Here is an 11,697-nt window from a genome sequence, read left to right as displayed (position 1 = left end):
TAGTGGTAAAAACTGGATGGTTGAATTTCTGTTTCTTGGTGGAGGGGTTACTAGGAGAACTGAGGAGTATATATCACTGTGATGAATTGCATGAAGGAGCCATGAAACCTGCTCTGCAAGGATGTATGGAGGAACTTCAGGAGAGTACCGTGGGGAAGTCACGTAGGGCTTAGGTGGCTGAGGAGAGCACAGCTTGTGCAAAGGCCCTGAGGCTGGAGGGGAGTTGGACCCAACACTGAATAGGCATAAGGGTGGTGAATCAGGGCTCTGGGAGAGGCGTGGGGAGCAGGCAGAGAGGAGGCAGGAGGAATGGGCAGAGGGCAGACAATCCTAGGCCTCGTATGCTGTATGGAGGAATTTGGGTTTTTTTGAAGAAATCTTAGAAGGACTTCAGGTAACAGAAGGACATTATTACAGTTGGTTTTTAGAAAACACAGATTGGCTTTTACATGATTGACAGAATGTAGTGGGCAAGAGGGAGCATGAGGAGACTGTTGGGCTACTGCATTTGTCCAAGTTCAAACACCAGCAGTGGCTTAGAGAAGGATGGTGAGTGGATTAGAGACCTAAAAGATATTTTGGAGGCAAAATCTGCCATGGAAGCAGTAGAATAAGTGGTTCTGTAGATGGATGCTGGAGCAGTCTGGCTGGGTTTGAGCTCTTATTTCTGCCTCATACCAGCCATGTGGCCACAAGCAAGTCAGTTGTTGCTGTTGTTTGGTTGCCAAGTCATGTCCGACTCTTTCCAGCCCCATAGTCTGTAGTCCACCAGGTTCCTCTGTCCATGGAATTTCCCAGGCAAGAACCTGGAGTGGGTAGCCGTTTCCTTCTCCAGGAGATCTTCCTGACCCAGGGATCAAATGCACGTCTCCTGCATCTCCTGCACTGGCAGGTGAATTCTTTACCACTGATCTACTTGGGAAGTCCAAGCAAGTCAGTAAACCTCACTTATCGAAGGGAGATACCAGAAGGTTACTGTGAGGATGATGTACAGGATACATGCAAAGCAGGTGAAATACATGACTAATCACAGCTATTTTGTGTCAACTGTGGCTCCGGGGCTTTGGACGTGAAAACCATCCTTGGTTGCTTGTCTGGGGATTGGAGTATGTATGCGGGTACATATACTGGTCTGCTTCTGGTCCCTGTCTTTCTCCCTGCTAAATCTATATTAGAGCAGCTGGGAGTGTGAGCCTGGGAAAGAGTACGGCGCCTCTGTGTACATCCCCCAGCATGTGGGGCTTCCCTGGGTGTTGACCCCCTCTTATAGGGCAAGGATTGCTTTTATTTCGGACTGCGGCTTTAGTGTCTGGCACACAGCATGGGCCCAGTGAACTTGGACCTGGCCTGAACTGCGTGCAGGTACCTACCTGCAAGGGCCAGCAGGTAGCCATGTGGGGAGGGTGGGAGTATCTTGGTACACAATATATGAACACAAATGTTTACTGCAGTGTTCTTCATAAACTCAAAGCATTGAAACAATGCTAGGTTTTCAGCAACTTTCTCATGATTCCATATGTAAGACCATATGCATAGGATGGACTAGTTCAGCAATTTTTTAAGAACCACTTTTGCAGGGTGAGTAGTTTACTCTGAATTATGGGCTTATGAGATATTTTCTTCTTTCTTTTACTTTCCCAATTCCACAAGAGCATGACTTGTTACAATAATCAGAAAAGAATTAGAAGCATCTAAAAATTTTGCTCGTTTTACCAAATAGAGTGTTACAGTTTTTGATGGAATTAATCCTTACTTAGCAATCATTTAAAATGATGGTTATGAAGACATGTGATAATTTGGGCAGATACTTATTGTAGAGGAGGTTGAGTGAAAAAAGCAGAGAGTAAAACTGTATGTTTTCTATGATTGGAATTATGAAAAAACCACAAGTATATAGAGGAAAGAAATGAATATCATCTGTGTCTGTGTCATCAGCAGTGGTGTTGGGAACACGTTGTTTTGTTTTTGTTTCCTCTTTGTTGACAACTTCTGGTGATGTGGCTGTTTTATCATACAGTAAAACATCACATCATAGCATGCAGCCCATGGGTCCATGAGAGGCTGATATAGTCCTGTGGCCCACGGGTCCCTGAGAGGCTGATATAGTCCTGTTTTTTTTCAAGAGGAACTTTAGCTCAGAGCAGCAATGCAACCTGCTCCCCCAGGAGCAAGTGGCCGGGACTTTCTGTTCATCCATGCGGCCTGCCATAGGTAACTATGGGTTAGAGCAGAAATGAGTCAGCCAGTGAGAAAAAATGAGTAATTCATCAGGGATCAGGGCCTGTGAAGCCCGCCCCCACCCCACAACTTGACTCATTTGGTCCTGGTGGTGGGAAAAAGGGTGCTGGGATTCGGGTCAGTCCTTTGTCAGCACTGGTGTGGGTGGAGGGCCCCACCACTCAGAACAAAGTGGGGGGATGGAGCAAATTTGTTTGCTTTTGTAAACCTGCGAGCATCCATTTGCCCAGCTTTTCACTTCCTTAGTGAGAGCTCCCCCTGGGCCGCATGGAGGATGTTTCTACTGGGGTGATGGTTGATGCCACAGTCTAAGGAGGCTTGTGGTGCCTGAGAGGAGTCTGAGGGTCTGAGCGTCAGCTGCAGGGGGACTCGGGCATCCAGGTGGGCTATTATGGAGGTGAACTTGCAGGACTTGTTCCTGGTTGGAGAATCAGGGGCTCCATCAGGAGCTCCTGGGTGCTTGGCTTGGCTGACTGGATAGGAGATGGGGGACTGGACAGTGGGGAGCACATTGAGTGGAGGGTATGCAGGTACCATGGGAGAGGTGGGTGGGGGAGGCAGCCTGGCCACCCTTGGATGTAACTGGTCTGGGGCTCAGGATGGAAATTGAGGCTAGGGAACTGGAGCTTAAAGTCAGAGAATTCCCAATTCATTTTAGAGATCATAAGGCTGATAAACAATGGCCAGGCGCCCCCTCCAGGATATCACCCACGGCAGAAGTAACCATGGGGATGACACATGCATCCGACCCTCATTCCAGTACCTTTGAGGAGGTGGAACAGCTTGTGACTTCACAGCTCAAACCTGACCCGGGGAGATCAGCTCATAGCAATTGTACAGTGAGAGAGAATGAGAGGAGAGAGCAGGGAGGGAGGGATGAATGGAGAAAGATTGAAAGAATTGCCTGGATTTTTTTTTTTTTAACCTGAAGGCTCTTGCAGTCATTGCCAAGGGTCACAGACTTGCGAGAACCTTCACCAGGCTTCTTTGAGAAGATGGGAGCATGCAGAGAGAAGCCCCGCCTTCTTTCTTAGTCCTGGGAGCTGGAGTTTCTTCTGAAGCTGATTTTGCTCTGGAAGGAGCTGTTTGTCCCCAGGCTCACCTGAAAGAAGAAACTTGAGTCTTGCATTTGGAAGCTGTGCTAAGCTGAGGAGAGGTATTCTAGGGAACACCTCCACTTTGGGACTAGATTCACATGGCAGCTGAGGTCATGTCCCTGTCACCTCTTAGCTTCATGACGTTGGGAATTCTCTTCACCTCTCTGAGCTCTTGATTCCTCATCAATGAACTGAGACACAGTCTTGACATAGCCCGAAGTGTAAGTTCTTGGAGCACTCTAGTTCTCAACGAATGATCATTTTATTCTCTTCCTGTTCAGATCCCGTTCCTTCATCCTGGGTTCTTAGCTTCCTGCCTAATTAGCTGGATTTTGACAATTGGTTGAGACAGACCTGGTCCTCCCTTTCCTGACTTTTCCTCCTGGGAAAGTGGCTGGATAAACCTGGAGGAACTGTTCAAAGAGTAGCCAGTTCAATGTCAGAACCCATGGGCTGCCTTGGGCTCTCTACAGTGACCTCGGAAGCCTCCTCTTTGCCTCTTGGGGAATGCAGGCAGTATTTTTTGGTAAGTTACTTCTCAACACATCAGTTATAACATGAATAATCCTAGTACTAGTTAAAAATGCCTTTATATCCACTTTTCAGGTTGACAACAACCTTATGTACTACTACTCTTATTATTATCAGTACCACTTTTATTATTATATTATCACTACTCTTATTATTACCTCCGTTTTATGGATGAGGAGACTGATGCTCAAAGAAGTGTCTGGTAAGGCCACGCAGTGAGGACATTTAAGGACAAATAAGAACCCAGAACTATGGCTCCATAACCCATTTTCTCTGCTAAACTTCGATGACACCCTGCCCAGCTGTGGCTTGCCTGACTTCTTCCCTTTCTGCCCTTTCTCCCCTTTCTTCTTTGTCTTTATCAAATTTACTCTGGGCTGCACTGGATGTGTTGCTGGGAGACACACAGAAGTGTAAGGCAAAAGCGTTGCTCTGGAGGAGCTTGTAAACGTGTGGCTTAGATAAGAAGATGCCAGCCAACTTCTTGTCTGTGTCCTTGTAGGGTCACCTCCTCTGAGATGCCTCCCCTGATCTTCCAAGTCTGATGCCCCCTCTGAGCTCTGCAGGTCATAAGGGGGTCATGCATACTACTGTGCTGTCGCTGCTCTGGTACCTTCAGCCCCACTTCAGCCTCTGGTCCTGGAGGGTAGCGTCACAGTGGCCCACTCATGTGTTCTCAGTTCTCAGAAGGGGTAGAGTATAGAGTGAGTGTCAGGGGTGTTGCAACTTGAGCCCCACCCAGTCTTTTGGGACCGCCTCAGCAGTTTTCATTCCAATCCTTAAGAAAGGCAATCCAAAGAATGCTCAAACTACCGCACAGTTGCACTCATCTCACACACTAGTAAGGTAATGCTCAAAATTCTCCAAGCCAGGCTTCAGCAATACGTGAACCGAGAACTTCCAGATGTTCAAGCTGGTTTCAGAAAAGGCAGAGGAACCAGAGATCAAATTGCCAATATCCGCTGGATCATCAAAAAAGCAAGAGAGTTCCAGAAAAACATCTATTTCTGCATTATTGACTACGCCAAAGCCTTCAACTGTGTGGATCACAATAAACTGTGGAAAATTCTGAAGGAGATGGGAATACCAGACCACCTGATCTGCCTTTTGAGAAACCTGTATGCAGGTCAGGAAGCAACAGTTAGAACTGGACATGGACCAATAGACTGGTTCCAAATAGGAAAAGGAGTACATCAAGGCTGTATATTGTCACCTTGCTTATTTAACTTATATGCAGAGTACATCATGAGAAATGTTGGGCTGGATGAAGCACAAGCTGGAATCAAGATTGACGGAAGAAATATAAATAACCTCAGATATGCAGATGACACCACCCTTATGGCATTAAGTAAAGAGGAACTAAAAAGCCTCTTGATGAAAGTGAAAGAAGAGAGTGAAAAAGTTGGCTTAAAGCTCAACATTCAGAAAACTAAGATCATGGCATCTGGTCCCATCACCTCATGGGAAATAGATGGGGAGACAGTGGAAACAGTGTCAGACTTTATTTTTCTGGGCTCCAAAATCACTGCAGATGGTGACTGCAGCCATGAAATTAAAAGACGCTTACTCCTTGGAAGGAAAGTTATGACCAACCTAGATAGCATATCAAAAAGCAGAGACATTACTTTGCCAACAAAGGTCCATCTAGTCAAGGCTATGGTTTTTCCAGTGGTCATATATGGATGTGAGAGTTGGACTGTGAAGAAAGCTGAGCACTGAAAAATTGATGCTTTTGAACTGTGGTGTTGGAGAAGACTCCTGAGAGTCCCTTGGACTGCAAGGAGATCCAACCAGTCATCCTGAAGGAGATAAGTCCTGGGTGTTCACTGGAAGGACTGATGCTGAAGCTGAAACTCCAATACTTTGGCCCCCTCATGTGAAGAGTCGACTCATTGGAAAAGACCCTGATGCTGGGAAGGGATTGAGGGCAGGAGGAGAAGGGGATGACAGAGGATGAGATGGCTGGATGGCATCACCGACTCATTGGGCATGAGTTTGAGTAGACTCCAGGAGTTTGTGATGGACAGGGAGGCCTGGCGTGCTGCGATTCATGGGGTCGCAATGAGTCGGACATGACTGAGTGACTGAACTGAACTGAACAGCATCCATACTTGATAATGCATCCTGAGTCAGGATTCAGAAAACCTGCCCCTGGTGAGTATGTCCTGGGCAAACTCAGACTGGAGGGTGTCCAGGTACATGGGGAAAGATCCTGAGGGCTCCTGCAGACCAGACCCTGAGCACAGTCAGTGGGGAGCATGCAGAATGCAAGGGATGCATCAGTGCAAAGGGACCAGAGCTCACCATTCCTGTCAGGTGAATGGACACATTAACATGAAACTGGTGGGGGAAAGTTAGAAGTGAGAAGTTAGCAGTTTTTAAAGAGTTGGTGTCTGTGGCCCGTTACTAAAAACAAGCAGCAACAGCACACCAACAAAACAGAAAGAAACATACCCATTTGAAGGTTCAGGACTAATAGGATATTGACTTACTGTTCCATCCATTTGTCGATGCACTCAGCGTTGAGACTTGTGCTCTGCTTTCTACCTGACCCGTGGTTGGCACTATGTAAGATATCCCAGTGTATGACCCCAGCACAGCAGGCTGGTGAGATTGTCACCCTGCTTGCAGGTGAGGCGAACAGGCTCACAGAGGCCAGGCATTTCCCCGAGTTCCATGCCTAGGAGGCTGTGGAGCCAGGCTGCACGTGCAGGCCGTAAGCAGGGGCCTTGGCTGCGTGTAAGGGGCGAGGGAAGCTGCTGCCTAGGGAAGGGGAGCCCAGCTACCACAGCCAGGGGCTGCTGCTGGGCCCATTGAGCGGCCAGTCACCTCTTTCCTTCTTCTCTTCCTCTTCTGGCCAAAGGTTGGGGATGTTGGCACTCTGTCTCAGGCCACAACTCTGCTCACCTTCCCCCCAGTACTACACAGTGAAATTCCAGAACCAGTTTCCCCAGGAGGGTGGCCGCATCTGACAGTCGGCAGAGTCCAGGCCCCTCTCCCCCCTGCAAGACTCTGGGAACCATGCTTTCTGCTCTGGTCTCTGTCTCCACTCATCATCTCCTGGCCCAGCCTCCTTCCAGCTCCCTCTGCCTATTTTCTCAGCCCCCTCCTGCCCATTTTTCTCTCTCCCCAAAGGAAGATTCTTCCTAATGCGTGTATCCTGTGACGACATTGCCGTCCTTCTGACCATCTCCCGGCTTCCACAGGCACCCTCACCTGCCCAAAGTCCTGGTCCTTTCCTTGTAACATACGTCGTATGCCTCCCCATCTTTGCCCGCCTCCACCATTGGGCAAACTCCCTTCTCATCCCTCAGCACCCAGCTCAAATGGCCCTGCCTGGGAAGGCTTGCCTGCCCACCCATGCGCAGTCTGCCCTTCCCCCTCGGGGTTCCCGCGCCTGCTGTATAACCCTCCAGTGACACAGTGTTAGCATCAACTTTACCTGCTGTGTCTCCCACTGACTTAAGGGTATGTTCTTCATCTTTGCACCCCAAAAGCCTAGTGAATGCTTGGCCACCCTAGGCACCAAATGATATCTTTAATAAATGAGCAGGTAAATGAACAAACAAACAAACAAAAAATCCCCATGGTTGATGGAAGAACTCCATGCTGATAAACACCAGAGCTCTGGCTGCCTCATTCTCAATATCTTTATTTAAAATTGGGGCCATATCTTTGCTTCTAAGCTTCTTGCCGATGACACATTCTCATAGATGTCCTCTTCTTGATATCACATTCCCCGGGAGGTGAGACCTCTTTTATAGCTTTGCCATTTGCTTCTTCCAGTTTTTCATCAAAATCCCAGGGGCTGCCTTCCATTGACGGGATTCTAATATTTGCTGACAGCAGCAAATGGAGATAAGCGATTTTACTTTATTATCTGTTGTCTTGGTTTTTATTGCTCTCTTATTTTTTTAATTTTGAGAAACACTTTAGGTAAGTTATTAAAAACACTGCCTGCTGGGTTAGGAGCAGAGTCATTATCTGGCACGAAGAGAATTTGCATGTGAGTGCTTGGTGGAAAAAAAAGGCTGCAAGAGTGTTTGATGTTTATTATTGCACTTCTGGCTAGGATTTTATTGAAAATCAGAACAAAGATGCAAGCCTGTGTTTATGGCTGGGTGCTTTCTCTTGGCCTCATGAAATTGTACTATTGGAGTAACCTTGAGAAACATATATTATTGAGAATTGAAAAGCAAATGCAGCTTATTTATTTATTTTTTTACAAAACATTTCCCTGGGAGAGAAAACGTCTGTGGCGCTGTCTCAGGTGGATTGTGCTCAGGGTGTGAGGCACACGCAAGCACTGGGTGATTCAATGACAGCTCCACTCCAGAGCTTAATGGTTGGGCTGCTTTTATTGCCAGGTTCTCATTCTCGGTGATTCAAACACTGGCACGTAAATGCTGTAATAAAGCGAGTGACTCGTTAGTAAGTTTAGTATAGAAGACTCCTAGAATTTAGTGAGTATTTTTATTTCCTGTGGGACTCCTGAGGGAGTTGGCCGATTTAAAGTCTGCACACGAGTTGTTAAACTGTTGGAAGTTTGTAACCAAGCTTTGGGGGAATATTTATACCATGGAAGTGAGCAAACACTAAATCATGCATCACCCTCCTTTCCCAGCCCAGGGCAATTAACCAGCACGCTTGTGTGAAGGGCAATATGGAAAAGGGGAAATCCGTGAGTTGGAGGTTTGACACTGTGGGTTTGTACGAACTACAGCAAGTCATTTCATGTCTCTGAACCTGCATTTCCCAAGCTATAAAATGAAACAATGCTGTCTGCATTATAGGCCTGGCCTGAGGACAAAATGAGATAACATAAGCCCCACAGAAGCTTCAGAAACGTGAATTTCCTCCTGTCATCATGATAGTTTCATTTCTGGCAAGCCGGTCATGCGACTGGATGGAATGCTTCCACCGAGGGTGGGTCGCAGTGGGGAGCCACACCTGGCTCCATCTCACTAGGCCCTCTGCCTCAACACCCTGGCTCAGTTCTTTCTTCTTGCCCACCCTTTCCACCAGACCAGCTTTTGGCCTTCCAGTGTCATCCCACCTTCCCCTTTCCACCTTTGTGCAGTTAGGACGGTCACCAGATCTTGCTTGAGAGATCCTTGGTGGCACCCACTTCCTGTCGGCAGCAGCGTGAGGTTTTTAGCACAGCGCTGCAGGCTCTCCAAAGGCGGGCCTTGCTGCATCCCCCTGCGTTCTCAGCGTTCAGACCTCTCCCAGTTCTACAAAGCCCCCTCTCCTTTTACCTCTCCTGGCCTTTGCCCATGCAGTTTCCTCTGGCCTGTGACCCAAACCAGACCTCACCTCCTCTGAAACTTGCCCTTGATTCCCCACATCACTTTCTCACCCAGAGCCCTAGAGTCCCAGCCTTTCCTGCACCCATCATTCCCCGAGATGGTACATTGACTTCACCTGGAGTTCCCGTGACACCTGACTGGGTTGCTGAAAGTAGTGAAGGGCTTCATAAAGCTTTCTCACATCCCCTTCTAGGATAATAAAAGGAAGATAGATGTTCATGGAAAGTAAAACAAGATTTAAAAAATTATTATTTTTACTTGATTGATTTTATTGAGCTCTTATTATGTGCTGTGTAGTTTGCTAGTCATTTTCCATTTTATCTTTACCCTAACTCATGAAGTAGGCATTGTTTTTGATGTACAGGTAAGGAAATTGAGAATCAGAGAGGTTAGTTAAGATGCTCAATGTCACACAGCTAATAAGGTACAGAGTCAGGCTTTCTGGCTCAGAGGGGTATGTTTGTCTATGATGTGCATATATGTTTGTATGTGTGTTCTTTTGTCTGTATCAGCTTCCAAATCAGGAAACCCCGCACATATGGGGAATTGGCTAAATTAAACTAAACTGAAAAGTGGTTTACTAGAATACTAACATTTTGCTGCCTATCCCTGTTATTTGCCAAGCATTAGGCCAATTTTTCTTTGGCTCTCTTTTTTCCTTCTCTTTGAATACCCTGTTTGGCCAAGGCCTAAAAGCATTGATCCAAAGGAAAAAAGAGAAGCAAACACTTCCCAGGGGAGAATGCTGTTTTCCCCATGGCTTGCCATGAGGCTTGCCTCCTGACCCCCTGACACAGTGGGAGGCTTAATCTCCCGGCCTGCTCACTCTCTGGGCCTCTGCTGCTGTAATGCATGATTGTTTTAAATGGGACTTAAAAAAAATTATGATATTTAAGCTCCTGGAGCTGTCAGAGGAAGACAGGTCCTAACAAAGTGATTGTCTGTGCAGCTTTGTCGTGTCACCACCATGTTCTGTAATTATAGGAAAACTAGTCGTCATAGCAACTGCCACAGAGGCCTGGCTTCCTCCCGGAGATGCTGGCAAGCTCCTCAGCTCTGTGATCCGAGCGGCTGCGGGGGAGTCTGTTTCTCCGGAGGGATTCAGCTCTCTCTTGGGCAGGAATCGTGAACCCGTTCTAAGTCTCCACACCCTGAGCGCGGTCTCACTACACAGTCGGGCAGACCTGAGTCCCAACGCCGGTTTGAGAACTCCCTGGCTGTGTGAGCATGTCACCTTACTTCCCTGAGCCTCCGTTTCCTCTTTAGGCATACGAGTGAGCTTGCCACTGCCCCCTCTGAGGGTTGTTGAATAGCTGTGTTTAGGATGTGCTGGGCAGAGAGCCTGGCACACAGACACTCAGATATATATATTAGACATCTTCCCCTTGACCTCTTCACTGTTAGCAAATGAAAAAAGAAAAGTATTGAATTAGAGAAGTATGGATGTTTTCATAATCTTTTTTATTATTATTAATTTTGTTAGCATTTGTATCTAGTAAAACAAGTAAATAGAAATTCTAGGCTGAATAATTTATATCAAGGAGAGAGAGGTGAACAGAGGGGAGCGAGAAAAAACAAATGAATATTCAGCTAGATGAAGCTAAATTTGCTTTATTTTTTCTTATCTTTTTTCTTTAATTTTTATTTTACTTTGGAACATAGTTGGTTAACAATATTGTTTTAGCTTCAGGTATCCAGCAAAGTGATGTATCTATTCTTTTTCAAATTCTTTTATCTAAAAAGAAATGACACAAATGAACTTACTTACAAAAACGGAAAGAAACTCCCAGACTTAGAAAATGAACTTATGATTGCTGGAGGGGGAGGGATAGTTAGGGAGTTTGGGAAGGTCATGTACTCACTGCTATATTCAAAATGGATAACCATCAAGGACCTATTATTGTAGGTTCTTGTGCTGTATAGTAGGTCCTTGTCGGTTATCTTATTTTAAATACAGCAGTGTATACACATCAATCCCTCACTTCCAGTCTCGCCCTATCCCCACTCCTTCCCCACTGGTAACCAGTACCTTCTCTAAGTCTGTGAGTCTGCCTTGTAAATAAGTTCATTTCTGTCGGTTTTTTTTTTTTTTAAAGATTCCGTATATAAGTGATATCATATGATATTTGTCTTTCTGTGTCTGACTTCACTTAGTATGATAATCTCTAGGTCCATCCATGTGAAACTGATATTTAAAATTCCTCCAACATTTTTTAAAAATTGCATTTCTCTGAGGCTAAGAAAAAAGATATCTGATCTCTAAAAAAATTCTAACCTGAGTAAGGAAACCTGGTTTCTAGCCTCAGTCTCTGAGCTTCAGTTTTCTCGTCTGTAAAATGAGGAAGTTGAGTGGGGTGGTCCCCAAAGGCTCTTCTGTCTGAGATGTTAAAGACCGAGCTTTCCGGCAGGGATGACTTTGTTCCCCAGGAGACATTTCTGGTGGTCACCAGACTGTGTGTGTGTCTGCGTGTATCTGTGCTACTGGTATCTAGTGGGTTAAGGAAGGCCAGAGATGCTGTTAA

General features: G+C 46.3%; 1 protein-coding gene across 1 annotated transcript in view; it reads left to right on the top strand.

Moving 5' to 3' along the window:
* The window catches only part of NSG2 (neuronal vesicle trafficking associated 2), a 65,075-nt gene that overhangs the window by 17,163 nt on the left and 36,215 nt on the right, over positions 1-11,697 (top strand). The gene's annotated exons all lie outside the window — the stretch shown is intronic.

This window comes from Odocoileus virginianus, chromosome 14 (genome assembly GCF_023699985.2).
Source record: "Odocoileus virginianus isolate 20LAN1187 ecotype Illinois chromosome 14, Ovbor_1.2, whole genome shotgun sequence".
NCBI classification, from domain to species: Eukaryota; Metazoa; Chordata; class Mammalia; order Artiodactyla; family Cervidae; genus Odocoileus; species Odocoileus virginianus.
The sequence above is the reverse complement of the archived record's forward strand: the minus strand, read 5'-3'. Positions and strand labels throughout refer to the sequence as shown.